The following is an 11254-nucleotide window of genomic DNA, read 5'->3' as shown; positions in this document are numbered from 1 at the left end:
AGGAAAAACTGGAATAGGGAAGAGACATGAGGTGGGGATATAAACCAGCAAACTACTGCAACATTCTAGATGTGTCTGGATTAGGATGGTGGCAGTGTCAGAGGAGACAAGGAGCATTATAGGAGGGGTGTTACAAAGGTTGACTGCAGATTGGATATGAAAGAGAGTGAAGAGTTAAAGATGACACCTAGGTTGAGGAGAGGTTTTGGGGAAAAGATAATGAGTCCAGTTTTGGATATATTGAATTTAAAATGTCTATAGGGCATCAAGTTTAATATGCCTAATAGGAAGCTGGAAATGTGAGACTGGAGGTCAGAAGAGAGGTTAGGGCTAGAAAAACAGATCTAAAAATCTCCTTCATAGAGAAGAGAACTGAATTATAGAAGCTGATGAGATTACCAAGCAAAATAGCATAAAAGGAGAAGTATCATACATACACACACACACATGCACACAGACACACACATGCATACATGCATACATATATGAGAGAGAAAAAAGAAAGAGTATAATAGTATAGAAGAGGACCCAGGACAAAGCCTTGAGGAATATTTACAGTTAGCAGGCATGGCCTGAATGAAGATCCAGCAAAGGAAAAGACCTTGAGAAGGAATATTCTGACACAGATCAGAATAACCAGATTAGAGAAGTATCACAAAAAACATAAAGAGAAAAGAACATCAAGAAGAGGGTGATTGACAGTATCAGACTACAGAAAGATCAAGAATAATGAGGACTGAAAAAAATCTAATAGATGTGGCCATTTAAAGATCATTGGTTACTTTGCAGAGAGCAGTTTCATTTGAATGATGATGTCAAAAGTCAGACTGTAAAGAGTTAAGAAGAGAATGAGAGGAAAGGCAGTTTAGGTAGTGATTGTAGATGACTTCAAGGAGTTTAGCCTCTAAAGAAAGGGGACATATGGAATGATAACTAGTGCAGTTTACTGGATCAAATGATGGGTTTTTGAGGATGGTGGAGATATGGTTTTGTTTGTAGGTAGCAGAAAAACATTCAATAGGTAGGGAGAGATTGAAGACCAGAAAATAGATATGATAAAGAGGATAATCTATTGGGGAAGATGAAATAGAATGGGATAACTTGGTCAGGCAGAGAAATATAACTTGGCAAGGAGGAGGGCCACGACATTGGGTAAGACAGAGTTGAAAGAGGATATAGTGGCAGAAGACATATGAATTATATGAGATGAGGAAGAAGGGAGAAGAAGGAGACCTTTGTTTTATGTGGGGTTTTTTTTTTAACTAAAAGGCAAGGTTTTCAGCTGAAAAGGTGTCTGTGGGGAAGTTATGAAAGGTTTGAAGAGGGTTGAAAAAATTTGGAAGGGCCACTGTGGTGAGTAGGATATTAGGAATGATGCATCACTATTAAATATTTTAAGTATTTGACAAATGTGCATTTATGAGTCTTCTGTATTTTATGTATTTATTTTCTGAGGTAAGAAATAAATAGCTACCCTATAACTAAGACCTACTACTTTTCATATGGAGTAACTTTTCTAGAAAGGACCTTGTCTAGCTCTCCTTTGGGGAAGTTCCAGACATTAGTCCAACTTAAGTTCATGTAATTTTGGTCAGAATTCCAGAGAGAGGGAATTATGAATCAGAGGATGAAAGAAAAATCTGATCCTCTCCTTTAGAGGTCAGGATCCCACAGGAATGAACTTGAGCTCACTTAATACTAGAACCAAAGCCTCATGTGGGAGCAACACTAGGCCAAAATCTTCTAGCCAGCCAGGTGTAAATGACTTCTACCCCTGACAGTAGTCCTTTCTTCTGAGAAACGTATAGTTGCAGCAAGTACCTTCACTGCCAGTCTACACCCAGGAACTCCTAACCTCTCAAATTCTTGAGATAGCTCTCAAAGCTAGAAACATCCGTCTCTGGACAGTTCTTTGGTTGGTTATTCTCAGGGAAGGAAACACAAAGTAAAATGAGCATCTTTTGACTTGAGATACAATCTTAGACTCACCTAGGAAAGCCCATGTTCTCAAACTATTTGTATATAGCCACCATACCTGCTGCCGCTTGTAACCTCCATATCCACTCCCTAGCCTCTCAAGATGTCCAATGGTGAACTATCAGAATCCCAAGTCACATGTTGGAAATGAAAGAAGAAAGATTCAGAGAGTTGGTTTTTTTTTTTAAAGCCTATAGAGTGGGTAATTCTTCTGATGTAGCTGACAATCATCTTAAACAAATCACTCTCCAATCCAAGTTCATGAGAACTAAGGAAACAAAAGTAGGCAAGAGAATATATGTCAGCCAAAGTAAATACTTAGCCCCATCATTCCTATTTCATAAGAAAGTAACCCAAAAGCCCACAAACCTATGGAAATTTTGGTCACATCCTCAACTGTCAACTCAATATGTAGTGCTATTTGGTCATCTTTTTTGTAGACAAACATACTCACATATACACATATATGCACATATTTTCTTTCCTTCTAATTTATTACTGATTCCTAACTAACCTTGAGTAGTGGCTTCAACAGAAACCATTGTTCCTTGTCACCTCTAAGAAAGATAGGGTTTTGATTATCTCTTTTTTATGATTTACTTAATCCCTCCATCTTATCAAGTTTAAGTCCTCTTCCCTCTCCCAGCAGGAACTTTGGTTCTGTTACATAAAATTCAGTTATGCTTTAGAAAACAACACAACCATGAATAAAACCTAGAGATTGAATTGGATACCTAATGCTATTATTCATTTTCCTAAGCAGATTTTCTCTTGGTGCTATCACTTTACAATTGCTGTGTGATGCACCTGTTCACCAGCTGCTACAAATCCCTAATGCACTACAGAAGGAATAATAATGTAGGCCTCATGACCTTACATATTCCACTTCATAATACAACTTCTTTCAGAGAAACTATAGACTGGTGCATTTTACAAATTATTTACTTATTAAGTTTTGGGGAGGGGGGCAGGGAAGGAGGGAAAACCATGTTTTTTCTACCCATTTTTACATTACAGTTTTTCATGCTATATCATTACCAAGCATGAATCTGTGCTTTTAAGATTTTAATCCAAAAGAAAGATTTTAAAGACATATAAATAGATCTGGGCACAGCTAACACAAAGATTTAAAATGTTTCTATCCCATGAAATTTTATACTTCAATACATCAATCTTCCCTAAAAGATTGATAGCAAATTGAGGTAAGAAACCAGTCTCTAATTTTTCATGTACCAAGTAATTCAATTGATTTTTTAAAATTTGTTGTGTCTATTCTATACAAATACTGAATTAACAGGAAAAAAGAAAAAAAATGAACAATGAGTTTGTCCTCAAAAGACCTACAATCTACTGGAAATGTCCTCTGTGTGTGTATGTGTGGTTATATGTGTATACATATTGTGAAGAGGGAGAAAGAACTTACAGTGAAGCAGACCAGTAAAGGTTATGTGTAGGTGGAGGCATTTGAAGTGCCTTGAAAGAAACTAAGGATTTGAAGAGGTTTATGTGAAAAGGGAATGTATTACTGGAATTGGGTCAGCCTATGCAATTTTAGGAGACAAAAACTGAGTTCAGGGAAAAACAAGCAGGACATTTTCCCCGGTATGTAAAGCACATAGAGAACATGGAAAATTTTATGAAATGTTTGGAGGTGTAGACTGGGAAAACATCTAAAGGTCTATAAATGCTAAGTTAGGCAGTTTTAGTTTTTTAATGTAAAGACAATCAGGAACCACTGGAATAAGGAGTGACATAGCCAGATCCCTGAGTTAGGAAGATTACTTGGGCAATATGTGGAAGATGGATTGGATAGGAAGGACAACTGTAATCTGAAAGTGTAATTAGACAGCTAGTTTAATTGTCCAAATGAGAAGCATTGTGGGCCTGAATTAGGGTGGTTGGCTGTGAGAATAGAGAGAAAGAGAAATATGTAAGAGGAGGAGATGTTGTGAAGGCAGAATAGATAAAACCTAGCAGTAAATTGTATTTGAATGGCAAGAGATAGGTAAAAGAAGACAAAATTACTCCTGGGTTATAAACCTCACACAAATGTAAGCAGTATAAAACTTATAGAATGATTTCCGATGCCATTTTGTATGCATGTACTAAAAATGCCACAGGTTGACAACATCAAGCTTTCTGCTCAGGTTTCAGAGTGCCCAATGTATTCAGGAGTGGGAAGCTGAAATGTTCAGGCTCCGGTGCTCTTTGAGGTTATAGTAAAATATCATTCAAGACAGGGTGTGCTGTAGTCAAACTGAACCAGCTCATGAGAGTCAATTGATGAGTTAAATGTTTAATGTGAGCCATTTTCACCTCTGAAAACAGCAAATGCTGTAAATCAGAGCTTGATTTACTGTTCTGTTGATTGTCTAGACTTAAGAAATTAAAGTGGAAAATGTTAATAACACACAAAATGTAAAAGTCTGTACTGTCATACATTTTTTTTCAGAGAGTTGCTTATTAAGCTACTAGTACACCCCTGATTCTGGGCTTCTGGATTCCTACTAAGGCCAATGCCTATTTAAATAGTTTACCTTCAAAAATTCTACCTTAATCAGAGTACATCCTGGCAGAGATGCTTCTCCTAAAAGACCTTAGCAAAGATAGAAGATTTCTGATTTCTGGTTGGGTATGCCTGTGTATACTAGGTGAAATGTTCTTTTACTACTAGCATGTCACTTACATGTTTTTATATCTCCTTCTAGAAATAAAGAAAATATATGCTCACAAACTACAAAGGTTCTTGGGACATGTATTCATGAAGTATGGTGCATAAATGGGCCGTATTTTCTTTTAAATAGAAGAGACACAAGTGTTAGACTTTTTATGATATTTACTGTCATTTTGGTCTAGTAAAACTTGTTCTCCTATCATGTTGGCTAAAATGACAAAACAGGAAAATGATAAATGTGGGAGAAGATGTGGGAAAATTGGAACATTAATACATTGTTAGTGGAGTAGTGAATTGATGCAACCAATTTGGAGAGCAATTTGGAACTATGCCTGAAAGGCATAAGAATGTACATACCATTTGATCCAACAATACCACTTCTAGAGCTATTTCAAAAGAGATCATAAAAATGGGAAAAGGACCCGCATGTACAAAAAATATTTATAGCAGCTTTTTTCTGTGGTGGCAAAGAATTGAAAATTGAGGGAGGGGCGAAGCCAAGATGGCAGAGTAAAAGCAGTGACTTGCTTGAGTTGTCTCCCAAACCCCTCCAAATACCTGTAAAAAATGGCTCTAAACAAACTCTAAAGCAGCAGAACCCACAAAAAGACAGAGTGAAACAAATTTACAGTGCAATACAACCTGGATGGTTGATCAGAAAGGTATATGGTGATGGGCGGGGAGAGGAGCAGAGCTTGGCATGGTCACACAGGCAAAACAAGCCTCAGTGAACCTGAAGCAGGCCTCTGAGGACTGAATCACTGGCAGCTGTAGCAGTTTCCAGACTTCTCAACCCATGAATCCCAAAGACAACTTAGAATGTCAGTGGGAAAGGTCTTTAACTGTGGTGAGAGTGAAGCATGGTCCCAGCCCCAGTCCATGAGTTTGGCCCTGGGGCAGCAGCCATTTGCCAGGCTTCTGGCCCACAGACTGAGGGGGAATTGGGAGACTGATCAGAGGGGGATTGCAGGGATCTCTCTGCTGATGCAGGATTCTCTTGCTTTGCCCATTCTTAGATCTGGATCACAGTTCTGGGTGGCAGTCCTGGGACAAGGAGCAGCACTGGCATGATGGAGCTTGTAGTGGTGGTGGAGAGGAAGCCCTCCTCACAGTTCCAAGGCAGAAAAGAGTGCTTGTGGTCACTCATAGACAAGAGCACAGGCCAAGAAAGGGGTAAACACCATGTCCCTTATCATACCACCTTGGAGGAACTGAAAATTTACAGGTCCCTAGAAGTATCTCTGAAAATAACTGCACAAAATCCCTGAAGCATGGGACAGTACATTCTCCACAATGGAAGCAGAACCCTACCTTAACAAAGAGTTTAAAACTCAAGTAATTGGTTGGGATCATGAACAAAGGTCCAAAAAAAGTCAGATCATAGAATCTTTCTTTGGTAACAAAGAAGATCAAAATATACAACCAGAAGAAGATAACAGAGTCAAAGCTCCTACATCCAAAGTCTCCAAGAAAAATATGAATCAGTCCCAGGCCATGGAAGACCTCAAGAAGGAGTTTGAGAAACAAGTTAAGAGAAATAGAGGAAAAGCTGGGAAGAGAAACAAGAGAGAGATAAGAAAATCATGAAAAAGAAGTCAACACCATGCCAAAGGACACCCCCCAAAAAAATGCTGAAGAAAATAACACCTTAAAAAATAGCCTAACCCAAATGACAAAAGAAGTCCAAAAAGTCAATGAGGAGATGAATGCTCTAAAAAGCAAAATTGGCCAGATGGAAAAGGAAGTCCAAAAGCTTGCTGAAGAAAATACTTCCTTAAAAATAGAATGGAGGGGGCAGCTAGGTGGCACAGTGGATAGAGCAATGACCCTGCAGTCAGGAGTACCTGAGTTCAAATCTGGCCTCAGACCAAACACTTGACACTTACTAGCTGTATGACCCTGGGCAAGTCACTTAACCCCAATTGCCTAAAAAAATATATATATATAATGGAGCAATTGGAAGCCAGTGACTTTATGAGAAATCAAGACACTGTAAAACAAATCCAAAAGAATGAAAAAATAGAAAACAATGTGAAATATCTCATTGGGAAAACAATTGACCTGGAAAATAGATCCAAGAGAGAGAATTTAAAAATTATTGGACTATCTGAAAGCCATGATCAAAAAAAGAGCTTAGACATCATATTTCAAGAAATTATCAAGGAAAACTGCCCTGAGATTTTAGAACTAGAGGGCAAAATAGAAATTGAAAGAATCCACTGATCTCCTCCTGAAAGAGATCCCCAAAGGAAAACTCCTAAGAATATTGTAGCCAAATTCCAGAGTACCCAGGTCAAGGAGAAAATATTGCAAGCAGCCAGAAAGAAACAATTCAAGTATTGTGGAAACACAATCAGGATAACACAAGATTTAGCAGCTTCTACATTAAGAGACCGGAAGGCAAGGAATATAATCTTCTGGAGGGCAAAAGAGACAGGATTACAATCAAAAATCACCTACCCAGCAAAACTGACTGTAATCCTTCAGGGAAAAAAAAATGGTCATTCAGTGAAATAGGAGACTTCCAAGCATTCTTGATGAAAAGACCAGAGCTGAATAGAAAATTTGACTTTCAAATACGAGACTAAAGTGAAACATGAAGAGGTAAATAGGAAAGAGAAATCATAAGAGAATTATTAAAGTTGAACTGTTTACATTCCTGCATGGAAAGATGATATTTGTAACTTATGAAACCTTTGTCAGTATTAGGGTAGTTGCAAGGAAAAACTATATGTATGTAGATAGATAGATAGATAGATAGATAGATAGATAGATAGATAGATAGATAGTACATGATGAGTTGAAGATGAAAGAGTGATGTATGGAGAATAAAATTAAGAGATGAGAGAGGATTATACCAGGAGAAGGAGAAAGGAAGAGGTAGAATGAAGTAAATTATCTCACATAAAACAGACAAGAAAAGGCTTTTACAGTGGAGGGAAATGGGGAAAGGTGAGAGGGAATGAGTGAATCTTATTCTCATAGGATTTGGTTTAAGGAGGGAATAACATACACACTCAGTTGGGTATGGAAATCTATCTTACCCTACAGGAAAATAGAAGGGGAAGGGGGCAAGAGAGCAGGGAGATGATAGAGGGGAGGGCGTAATCAGATTGAGGGAGGGTATAATCAGAAGGAAACACTTCTGAGGAGGGTCAGGGTCAATAGAGAGAATAGAATAAATGGGGGGTGGGATAGGGAAGGCAAATGTACTTAGCTTTTCACAACATGACTACTATGGAAATGTTTTGTATGACTACAAATGTACAATCTGTATCGAGTTGCTTGCCTTTTCAATGAGGGTGGGTGAGGAGGGAGAGAGGGAGAAAATTCGGAACCCAAAGTTTTAAAAACACATGTCAAAAATTGTTTTCACATGCAACTGGGAAATACAGTTATACAGATATACAGGCAATGGGATATAGAAATATATCCTGCCCTAGAGGAAAATAGAAGAGGAAGGGGATAAGAGAAGGTGGGGGGAATAGAAGGGAGGGCAGATTAGGGGAAGTGGTATTCAGAATGCATGCCATCTTGCGGTAGGGAGTGGGATGAGATGGGGAGAACATTTGGAACTCAAAATCTTGTGAAAGTGAGTGTTGAAAACAAAAAATAAATAAATTAAAAAAAATTTTGCCAAGAAAACCCCAAATGGGGTCACAAAGAGTTTGACATGAGTGGAATGACAGAACAACAACAAAAACAATAAAATATACATTTAATTGTACCTGGGATCACTATTGTGTAGTTTCCTTACAAATTTTTTGTTAAAATGCATTTTAATAAATGTTCTTGAGATTATTTCAGAAATAAAAGAATTGAAAATTGAGGGTATGCCCATCAATTGGAGAATGGCTGAATAAGTTGTGGTATATGAATGTAATGGAATACTATTGTGCTATAAGAAATGATGAACCGACTGACTTCAGAAAAACATGGAAAGTTTTGTATGAGCTGATGCTGAATGAAATGAGTAGAACCAGGAGAACATCGTACACAGTAACAGCCATTCTGTGTGATGACTGACTTTGATAGACTTAGCTCTTCTCAGCAATGCAAGGATCTAAGACATCTCCAAAAGTCTCATGATGGAAAATGCTATCTACATCCAGAGAAAGAACTATGGAGTCTGAATTAAGATCAAAGCATACCATTTGCTCTTTTTTTCTTCTGTTTTGTTTTGTTTTTTCTTTCTTGTGGTTCCTCTTATTGGTTCTAATTCTTCTTTATAACATGACTAATGTAACAATATGTTTAATAGGAATGTATATGTAGAGCTTATGTCAGATTGTATGTCATCTTGGGGATGGAGAGGAAGAGAAATTTAAAACTCAAAAGCTTATGGAAGTGAATGTTAATAACTAAAAATAGATTAATAAAAAAATTGTTCTTATAAGATTATGTCCTTTCAACCTAAATGTCCAAATTCATAGATAGTTGTCACCAACACCTTCCTGGTACTGTGGGTGGCATCAATCATAATTAATTCCAACATTGAAACAATTTATGCCATTGCAACAGTAGTCTGAACTTCAGGAAATGAACTTCAAGGTCCCTGAGAATTGAGAGGAGGAGGAGGAGGAGGAGGAGGAGGAGAAGAAGGAGAAGGAGAAGGAGAAGAAGAAGAAGAAGAAGAAGAAGAAGAAGAAGAAGAAGAAGAAGAAAAGAAGAAGAAAAGAAGAAGAAGAAGAAAAGAAGAAGGAGGAGGAGGAGGAAGAGAAGGAGGAGGGGGAGGGAGAGGGGGAGGGAGAGGAGGAGAAGGAGAAAAGGAAGAAGAAGAAGGTGAAGGAAATGTGCCTCTTCAATTTAACTGGAATGTAGGTCATTATTTAAGGTGGAATTATTCATGTTAAAAGGGAAAATATAAAGGTCCACTTTCTTTTTATCATACTTCATCCTGAGAAACTCTTGGTGCCTCACTCAATGTTATTTCTAGTAGTTTGACCACTCCAATTTCAGAACTCATGATCCAAAGATCAATAGTTAAGGGCAGCAGCTAAATGGTGTCATTATCATTGGGATGATAAACAGCTTTAATCATCCTTTAGTAACCCATGGTACAAAGGGAAGAAACCATAGAAGAATATATTTGTGGATTATTTCTTGGACAATTTGGGAGACATGAGGTAAAATGCTCCAAAAAGCAGGGTCTAGATTATATCTTTAGTTACTACTCTATGTAGGGGTAGAAGTTTCCAACTGGTGTGAAGGTTGGACAGTGTGTCCATCCTAGGTTTCCTCTTCTTAGTTCCCAATGGGGCTTAGCACTATAAGACAGGCTACAAAGATTTTTTTTTTTTATTTCCAAGAGTTGGGAAGATAGATGCTCTGATGGAGGACTGCATTGTTGATGGTTAGAAAGCCCTATAGTGGACTCTTCCTGTGAGGCTGATGAATGTCCCTGTAATACATTTAATCTTCTGGATGAAGGTTGTGGCAAAACAAATCAGGTAGTCAGACAAGGTCTACAATATCTGTTGGTGAGCAGACAATATATTACTTTAAAGCCTGACTATAGTTAATGTGATTTCATCTATAGATTGAATAATTGTTTGATATAGGGTACCATGAAAATCTCATGTGGTGTTTGACCAATTCAGTCCAATCATTAAGTGCTAAGTACTGGGTATACAATAAAAAGAAAGATAGTCCCTGCCCTCAAGGAGCTTACAATATAAAGGGAGAGACAACATGCAAAAGGAAACAGGAAAAGGTGGGGCACCAGGGGGAAATTTGTTCCACAGAGTTGAAGAAATCATGCAGATTAGCAAATGCAGTACCATCTCAGCCCTCCACAAAGGAAGGTTTAAGAGGAGTTTGGTACTGCACCCTCCAAACCTCCAATCAGAGGAGAGAGGAGGCCGAGGGAGATGGTGTCAATCAAGGCTTGCATTCATAGCAAGGTTGGTGAGATCTGAAGTGATAATCTTATACTGGGAGAAGCACCTTGTTCTGTGGAGGTGAAACTAAGCAAAGAAACAAATGCAGAGTGGAGTGGGACCATGCTTTCTGTTTATATCATCCATAATATATATGAGAACAAGAAAAGGAATCAGGCCTCTTAAGCCTTGCTTAAGCATAAATTTTTGCTATCTTAGTTTTAAGAATTCCATCACCTTTGCTGACTCAGGGTAATGGAGGCTGTGAGAATGCTGTGAAATCTGGAAACTATCAGTTTTCATGGCTATTTATCCTGTAAAGTAGGTACACCTGTCACTACTGATAGACAGAGGGATACCAAATCTATGAATAAATTCTTCTAAAAGTCTCACAGTAACAGTAGTGATATCTGCTTTATTAGAAAGACTTTAATTCCAAAAGTACATCATTTGATATTACATTAGGAAAAAAATCCGATTTTAGAAAAAATCCTCCTCATCTCTGCTTTCAGTCTTTCCAATTTGTCTCACTGATAGGTCAACTCTAACAGCATGTTGGGCTGATAAAAGGAAATTCAAAGCCTCTAATGTGAACTATGTTTACATCATAATTCTCTCTTTTCTAAGGATAAAGTAGAACTCTGAGAAAGGGATAGGGCAGAGGTGTTCTGAAATTAGCTGAGGTTTTTCATTCCTTTGAGATGGTTCATAAATAAAGGGTTAC

This window comes from Vombatus ursinus, unplaced genomic scaffold (assembly GCF_900497805.2).
Source record: "Vombatus ursinus unplaced genomic scaffold, bare-nosed wombat genome assembly UNPS02014792.1, whole genome shotgun sequence".
NCBI lineage: Eukaryota > Metazoa > Chordata > Mammalia > Diprotodontia > Vombatidae > Vombatus > Vombatus ursinus.
This window is presented reverse-complemented; position numbering follows the sequence as displayed.